This window comes from Mus musculus, chromosome 3 (assembly GCF_000001635.26).
Source record: "Mus musculus strain C57BL/6J chromosome 3, GRCm38.p6 C57BL/6J".
Lineage (NCBI taxonomy): Eukaryota > Metazoa > Chordata > Mammalia > Rodentia > Muridae > Mus > Mus musculus.
Window position 1 is genome coordinate 108,731,529 of NC_000069.6, and position 8,030 is coordinate 108,739,558.

The following is an 8,030-nucleotide window of genomic DNA, read 5'->3' on the forward strand; positions in this document are numbered from 1 at the left end:
CTCCTATCCTAGGCAACTGTGCACCTACTTCCAGTAGTTACTAATTTGTTTTCTCTGGAATTTTATATAAATAGAATGTGATATATAGTCTTTTTTTTCAAACATTAAAAATTCAAGTAGCATAACTAAGATTCATCATGTATTTGCGTATATCAATAGCTTTAATTAAAAACTGATTCTAAACTTCCGCTTTCGAGGTATGCCTTTCTACTTAACAAACCCTAGTGGTTTCATGAGTGACAAAGCCCAGTATCAGGAAGGGCTCTGGAGGTAGAAGTGCCCTCTGGAGACACAAAGGATGCTGTTTGGAGACTATAAGAGAAGACCAGTTCTTTTCTAGATCACAAAAGGGCACGGCAGTGAGTGAAATGGTCCTCCTAGCTATCCTCGTGCTAACCCCCCAATCTGCAAATCTGTTACCCCACATCAATGGGGATTATGCAGACACGATTAGGGTCTCCAGGAGGAGATATTTTGGGGGTTATCTGGATAGGTTCAAGAAAATCCCAGGGATCCTGATAAGTGATAGAGGGACCCAGGAATATCAAAGGCAGGGGAATTGAAGATGCTGTGATGTCATTAAAGATGGAGAATGGGGTCAGGGTCACAGACTGCATAGTCTCTAGAGGCTGAAAAGGACAAGGGAATGACAGATAGACTTCTCTGCAGACCCCAGAAGGAGTGTAGCGATGCCCGTGCTCTCCCTTCCTGGTCCGTGATTCTAATGTCAGACTTCCAGCTTCAAGTACTGAAAGATAAACAAATTTGTTCTGTACTGTTCTGTACTGTTGTCACTAAATTTGTAATAATTTTATTTAAGATGTGTGGAAGGTTATTGTCTTATATTAAGTTCTTGTCTTAGGCCTTAAGTATTCATACTAGGTGCCAGGTATTCAAAATGAGCTCAGAAGCCAGCAGAGAGACTCCAAGGCACCAATCGAAAGGGGTCCAGTCAACCCAAGTGGGCATGGGAAGGAAACCCTCTCTGCTTTAACCATAAGTGGGAGTGTGCAGCCTTGAACCCAGTGGACTCTTTTCCCTTTATGTTTCTGCTCTCCAGCCGTTCCTGTCTGGAAAGCCTGCTGTTCCAACCTAGAGGAGGAACTTGCTATTCTGAAGTTCAAGGCACCAAGAAGAGCTAATTAGATTGCTTGTTCTGTTGCTGTGACAAAATGCCTGCTAAAAACAGAGTTAGAAATAAGAAAGGTGGGGTTTTAGCTCACACTTACAGGGTACAGTTCATCAAGGTGAGACCACGGGGCAACAGGTCACACTGCATCCACAGTCAGAAAGCAGAGAAAGATGAACGTGGTCCTCACCTTTTTAATCTAGTCCGGGACACTGCATCATGGAATGGTACCACCTACATTCAGGATAAGTCTTTCTACCCCCATGAAACCTTTCTTGAAATGTCCTTCTTCTTAGACAGACCCAGGGGTTTGTCTCATAGGCCATTCTAAGTCTAGTCAGGTTGATAACTGAGAGTACTAACACAAACCTTCCAGATACATTGTAGCAGAGGATGGTCTTGCCCGACAGCAAGGGAGGGAGGCCCTTGGTCCCACCGAGGTTGAATGCCTCAGTGTAGGGGGGTGCTGGAGCAGTGGGGTGGAAGAGTGTGGGTGGGTGGGGTAGCACTCTCATACAGACAAAAGAGAGGGGGGAGGGTAGATATGAGATGGGGGGGGGTTGGTGGAGGGGTAACCGGGAAGTGGGATATCATTTGAGATGTAAACTAATGGAATGATTAATAAAATAAATAAATACAAAATTTAAAAAATACATTTTTGTTTAGCAATTTGTTACAGTAACAATAGGAAACTAATAAATAACCAATTTGGGGGAAGGAACAGCAAAATGCATAACTGTGATTTTTTTTTTTGTTTGTTTGTTTCTTCTTTGAGACACATGGTAAAAGGAGAGGAAGCCAGGAGGCTTGTTGAGAGCTGTGAGATGTTAAGACGGTACCTACAAAACAGTACTAGGGCTCCAACAGAGTTTCCTCCCCGGCAAACATTTGATTTCAGGGCACCGAAGGCTCTTGACCATGACATGATTTTACCTAAATGTTTTCCTCTCTCTTGAACAGTCCACGAATATAAAAGGTAACGCCATTAACTCCCTCCTGGTGTCTAATTAGGTTTGTAGTGTGGCCGGATGTAGCTGAGAGTGTGTTTTAGGTACAGAGCGCTGTTATGCTCTGAGCAGATAATTGTTTCCTCTACAAAATTGTCCAGCATCATACTGCTTCCACCTCTTAAGTGATGACATTGCTTGAGAGAGGAAAGAAATACCTCCCCTAGGAGTTAACTACTTAATGCCTATTAAGCCCACACAAGCCTATTTTCACAGCGCGAAATGAGGCTTGTTTACCTTAAGTACAAGCATCATTTCCACTTCTGGTATATAATACAGACGCCAAAGTTGTCCAATAAAGGTTGGCATTTTAGCACCAGCTGGGCTAATACTTCATTAATCGTGGGGGGTTTCTAATGTATTTGAAATGAACTATGTAGTTTTGTTTATTTACAAGGGCTAGGGGAGTACTGATAACTGACATTATTCTACTTTACAACTTTGTAATATTTTATATACTTTATAACAGGTTTTAATTTCAAATCCTTAGCTCTTAAAAGTGATAGACTGAGCTGGGCAGTGGTGATACACGCCTTTAATCCCAGTACTTGGGAGGCAGAGGCAGGCGGATTACTGAGTTCGAGGCCAGCCTGGTCTACAGAGTGAGTTCCAGGACAGCCAGGGCTACACAGAGAAACCCTGTCTTGAAAAACAAAACAAAACAAAACAAAACAACAACAAAAATTAAACATTTGAAATACTAAGATTTCTATATAATAGCTATACTTCTTTTGACAATGGTAGGGGTTAAATTTGGGGTCATTGGGATGCTAGACAAGTGCTCCACTAGTGAGCTATCCCCAGCTCTTTTAATAATGTTTTTTTTTTACAGTTTAATTAATTTTATTCTCTGTGCATACATGGTATGGGTGTGCCCTATGCTGTAGCATCTGTAGGAAGGTCAGAAAACAGCTTTTGGGGGAGGAGGGGTCTGTTCTCTTCTTCCGCCATCTGGATCCTGGGAGTCAAACTCAGGTTGCCAGACTTGGTGGCCTCAGCCTTTACCTGGGCTGTCCTACTGGCTTCAGCCAATGTTGTTTTAAAGCTAGTATTTATGAGACATTATATGGCAAGCACTGCTCTAAATTGTATGCATGTGTTAAACCTAAAATAGACACAGCCCAACCCTAACGTGCTGCATTTACTTGTTTATAATGTTCCCAATATGTAGCTGGGTTAGGATGGCTCATGCTGGGGTAAGGGTGGAGAAGTATTTCTAAGGCCCAGGACTTTGGCTCTGTAGGAATGGCTTCCATTCCTCAGTATGACCCATAGTACGTGAAGTAAACACATTTTCTTCTCTTATTCTCGGAGGAATTGTGAGGAGCAGAGGAAATCCCAAGTAAATATTATAATTGACAAATATTCCAATGTTTTATCAGGCTCAGGGAATTGATAAAGCCTTCTCCCATCAGGCTCAGGCAATTGGTAAAGCCTGACCCAGGTCATGCTCGGGGAATTGGTAAATTCTTCCCTGGGGTCTGTGTGCGAAAGTTGACAAAGTGTCCAGAAAGCATGGACTGCAGCTTCCTCCTTCAGATGTCACAGCCTGAGACTGCTCCACTGCAGAGATTGCCAAGGCTAGTTAACCCTCCTCCTTGGGCTCTGTGTCCATGATGGTGCTCCTGGTTGCTATGCATGAAGTGCCACTCCATCAGAGCAGGCACAGCCTACCTGAGCCCAGTTTTCCTGTACATGTGTCTGTCCTTAATTCCTGTGTCACCCAGTCTGGTTGCCAGGATCAAGTTGTGCAGGACTCAGCCAGCTATCTCCACGATTTTACAAAGCATGAAAGTAAGAATCAGAGAAGTTATTAACTTTCGCCAAATTGTAAAACTAGAAAGTCCTAATGCCTGTTAGTGGTGGCACATGCTTTTAATCCCTGAACTTGGGAAGCAGAGGCAGGAGGAGGCAGGAAGATCTCTGAGTTTGAGGCCAACTTGTTCTACAGAGTGAGTTCTAGGATAGCCAGGGCTGCACTGAAGAAAGAAAGAAAGAAAGAAAGAAAGAAAGAGAGAGAGAGAGAGAGAGAGAGAGAGAGAGAGAGAGGGAGAGAGAGAGAGAGAGAGAGAGAGAGAGAGAGAGAGAGAGAGAGAAAGAAAAGGTAAAGAAAGGAGAAGAGAAAAGAAGAGGAGAGATGAAAATGAAGAGATGTAGGGGTGGTGCTGACGCTAAGGTCCTGCTCCTCAGTTGGTTGTTGATCTGTCAGTAAAGAAAACCATGGACCAAATGCTGGGCAGAAGGTACAGGCAGGACTTCCAGGTCCCTGGAGTAGAAAAGAGCCCACAAGGGAGGAGAGGAGAGTTTTGCCATGCTTCTTCTGGAGAAAGGTTGAAGAGCCATGTAAGATCTAAAAAACCGAAGTGACCACACATGCTGCTCCTACAGGCAGGTGGTCAGGGGCATTTAGCAGGTCCTAGTTGGACTAGCCACTAAAGTTTAGGGCAGATGGGAGGTGCAGAACTACGAGTAGTAATAAAGGCACACTTTTCCAGGCAGGAGATAGTAACGCCCAGCAATTGTGCCAAGAAGGCAAGTTGAAAGGGAACAATTGTGTGTGTGTCTTTTATCCTTAGATTCCAGGGAAGCTGGGTTGGGGCTGGTAGCATGGCCACTTCCCGGAGCTAAGGCAGGGTAGCAAAGAGCTACACACAATAGTAGCAGAATTCAGATCTTTGTCTAGAAGTCCTCAGAACTTGTCTTCCTTGAACAATGTTCTTGGCAATTGTGATGTCTTGAATAAGGGAGAGTCGATCTTACTTAAGCTGATATATACACTAACTGAAGTCAAGACATTACCAGACTTATTTCATTCCTGCGAGCAAGGCAGGTCTCCTCTTCCAGGTATAGGAGTAGAAGCTGTGAATAAAGAGCCAAGATACCCTTCTATGGCTCCTCGGGAAAAACAGGTGTGCATGTGCATGCATAAAAAGAGAAACCTGATCAGATCAAGCTAAGTCAGGCAAGGATGAAGACAATGTGTATTGTACACCCATTTCAAGACTTCAGAGTGGCTGTCCATTTCCTATCCTAGTACCTAGTATCCTAGTACATGCAAAAGACTCTCTCTCTCTCTCTCTCTCTCTCTCTCTCTCTCCTCTTCCTCCTCCTCTGCCTCCTTCCTTCTTTTTCTTTTTTTTTAGATGGCCTCAATCTTTCCAGAAAAGCATATTCACTTTTCACTTTCACTCAGACTTCATGTGCATGAAGATACAGCTTTAGGGCTGGAGCTCTGGCTCAGGGGTTAAGAGCATTTGCTGTTCTTCCAGTGAGCCAGGTTCAATTCCCAACACTCAGATCAGGTGGGTCACAACTACCTGTAACTCCAGTTCCAGGGAACCTGATGCCTTCTTCTGGCTTCAAGGGCACTTCATGGAAGCACACATTCAGGGATACACACTCAGGTAAACACACACAGAGATGCCACCACCACCAATAAACACTTTTAAGATATAGGGGCTAAAAAGATGGCTTAGTGGTTAATAGCACTGTTGCTCTTCCAGAGGACGGGAGTTTAATTTCCAGTATCCACATGGTGGCTCACAACCATCTGTAACTTCAGTTCCAAGGGATCCCTGTTCTAATCTCCATAGGTACCAGACATGCTTACAGGGCACAGACACAAATGGAGAAAAAAAATGCCCCATACACATTAAATAAAGCAATAATGAAGATTAAAAAAAATAAGGTACAGTTTCAGGCTAGGCATAGTGGGACACACCTTTATTCCCAGCACTCAGGAGGCAGAGGCAGGCAGATCTCTGTTAGAGGTCAGCCCAGCCTACATAGGAAGTTCCAGGACAGCCAGGGTTACATAGTGAGACCCTGTTTTGAAAACAAAACAAAGATACAGCTTTGTTAGGTCACTGAGACTTCTCTTTCATCTGGGAGGTGTGCTGTGTCTGAAAAGTCCTCTCATTCCTTTTTATATTTTTGTGCTAGGGTAGGGCTGGAGATGTGGCTCAGTTGGTAGTGTGCTGGCCTATTGCGCACAGAGTCCTAGGTTTGATTCCTAGCGCCTGCTATCCCAGCACACTGAGGATCATCCTCTGTTACATAGGGAGTTTAAAGACCACCTAGGACACAAAAACCTTGTCTCAAAAACAATTTATAATTGTAATTTTGAAAACTAAAGCTTAGTTGAGGACAAATGCATTCAGCGCCTAAGGTAGAAAATTTTATCAAAGGTGTGAGCATACAGATAATCTTTTCCTATGGTTGTGGTTTCTCTTTCTGTTACTCTACATCTTTTGCCCATTGAGATAATTTGCATACTGATTTGCATGATCTTAGTACAATACTAGAAACAGTGGGAGGTGTGGCCAAGGAGGTTGGTCAAGGAGGCAGGTTCATTTCCCTTTTTCTCCCAGGCGCTCCCAAGCACATTGCCTCTGCCTGTTGACTTTCTCTCCAAATTATTTCATATGTATTGGACACAGACACTTGTATAGATTTTCCCTAAAATATTCCATATGTACTGGACGGACACTTGTTTAGTTTCTGCCCAAATCATTTCGTATGTATTAGACACACATGTTTGATTTCTCCCCTCATTATTTCATGTATATTAAACAGCTCTGCTTCTTTAAGCCTCACCATCATGCTCTCAACCTTCCACCAACATCCCTAGCACATTTGTGCTGATTGAGTGAATGATTGAGTGAGTGAACTTGCTATGTAGAGCAGGCTAGTTTCCTACTTGTGATCCCCTCCACCCCACCTTTGCTTCCTGAGTGCTGGCACTGTAGTCCTTTGTCCATCTCTTTCAGGCTACTCAGCCAGTAAAGGTGCATCAAGCCTGCAATATATCTCAGAGTCCAAACTCAAGTCTCCAGGTTCAGGCAGGAAGTCCCTTTATCTGCTGAACCATCTTACTGGCTCAGGAGTTATTAGCATAATACTTCCTTAAAATTTGAGGGTGGTTAAAATCTTATTATGAAGGCCAGGGAGATGGACCACTCAATAAAAGCACTTGCTTTGCAAATGAGAAGACTTAAATTCAGATCCCCAGAATACACATAAAAAGCCAAGTACAGTATCCCACAGCTCTGATCCCAGTGGTGGTGATATGTTCCGAGCCAGTGACAGACTGTCTCAAACAAATGGCAGGTGCCTGGGGACCTACATTGGAGGTTGCCCTAAAATTTTCAGCACACGCACCTGTACCCCACACAATCCCCTCACATGGATGTACACTTCATACACACACAGCAAATTTATCATGACAATTATTTTCAGAAAATCAATTGCTTTCCAAATGTTCTCTGAGCATTGCCAATGTCTGTGGGATCATGGTACAGATAAAACTGTCTATGGTGACAACAGGGCTATGTGGGCAGAAAGTTAGATTAAAAAAAAAAAAAGGCAATGAAGGAAAGGTGTTTTTCCAAATTCTGGTTTGCTCAGTTTCAAAAATAGTCTCTAGACAAATAACCTGTAACAGCTGGTCACTACACTCATGCCCACTCCTGGAAGACTGGTGGCCCTCCCGCCTGACTATAAATAATACATCACCTGGCTCCCGAGGGAGGATTGGGTTGCTCTGTTGCTCCACTGCAGCTTCCCTGTCACTCCAAAATGACAAGACGAGGCTGGGCCACTACACAGAATGAGCTACGGTTACAGTTATAGACACTGCATTTGTGGGCAGCCCACAGGGCTGAGGTCCAGTTAACTGATACGATTACCAGCCTGGAATCCAATGCAGCAGGCACAGAGGAGGTGTGCATCGCATTACCACTGCAAATATTTTAATCTAGAAACAATATAGACTGGATAAAAAAAAAATGCCTGGATATCTGACCCTTGGGTGTGGCTTAGGACTTATTTTGAGCCAGCTGCTAGGTATTTTTTTTTCCTCCTCGTGGATAAATAGAAATCAACAGCTAGATATA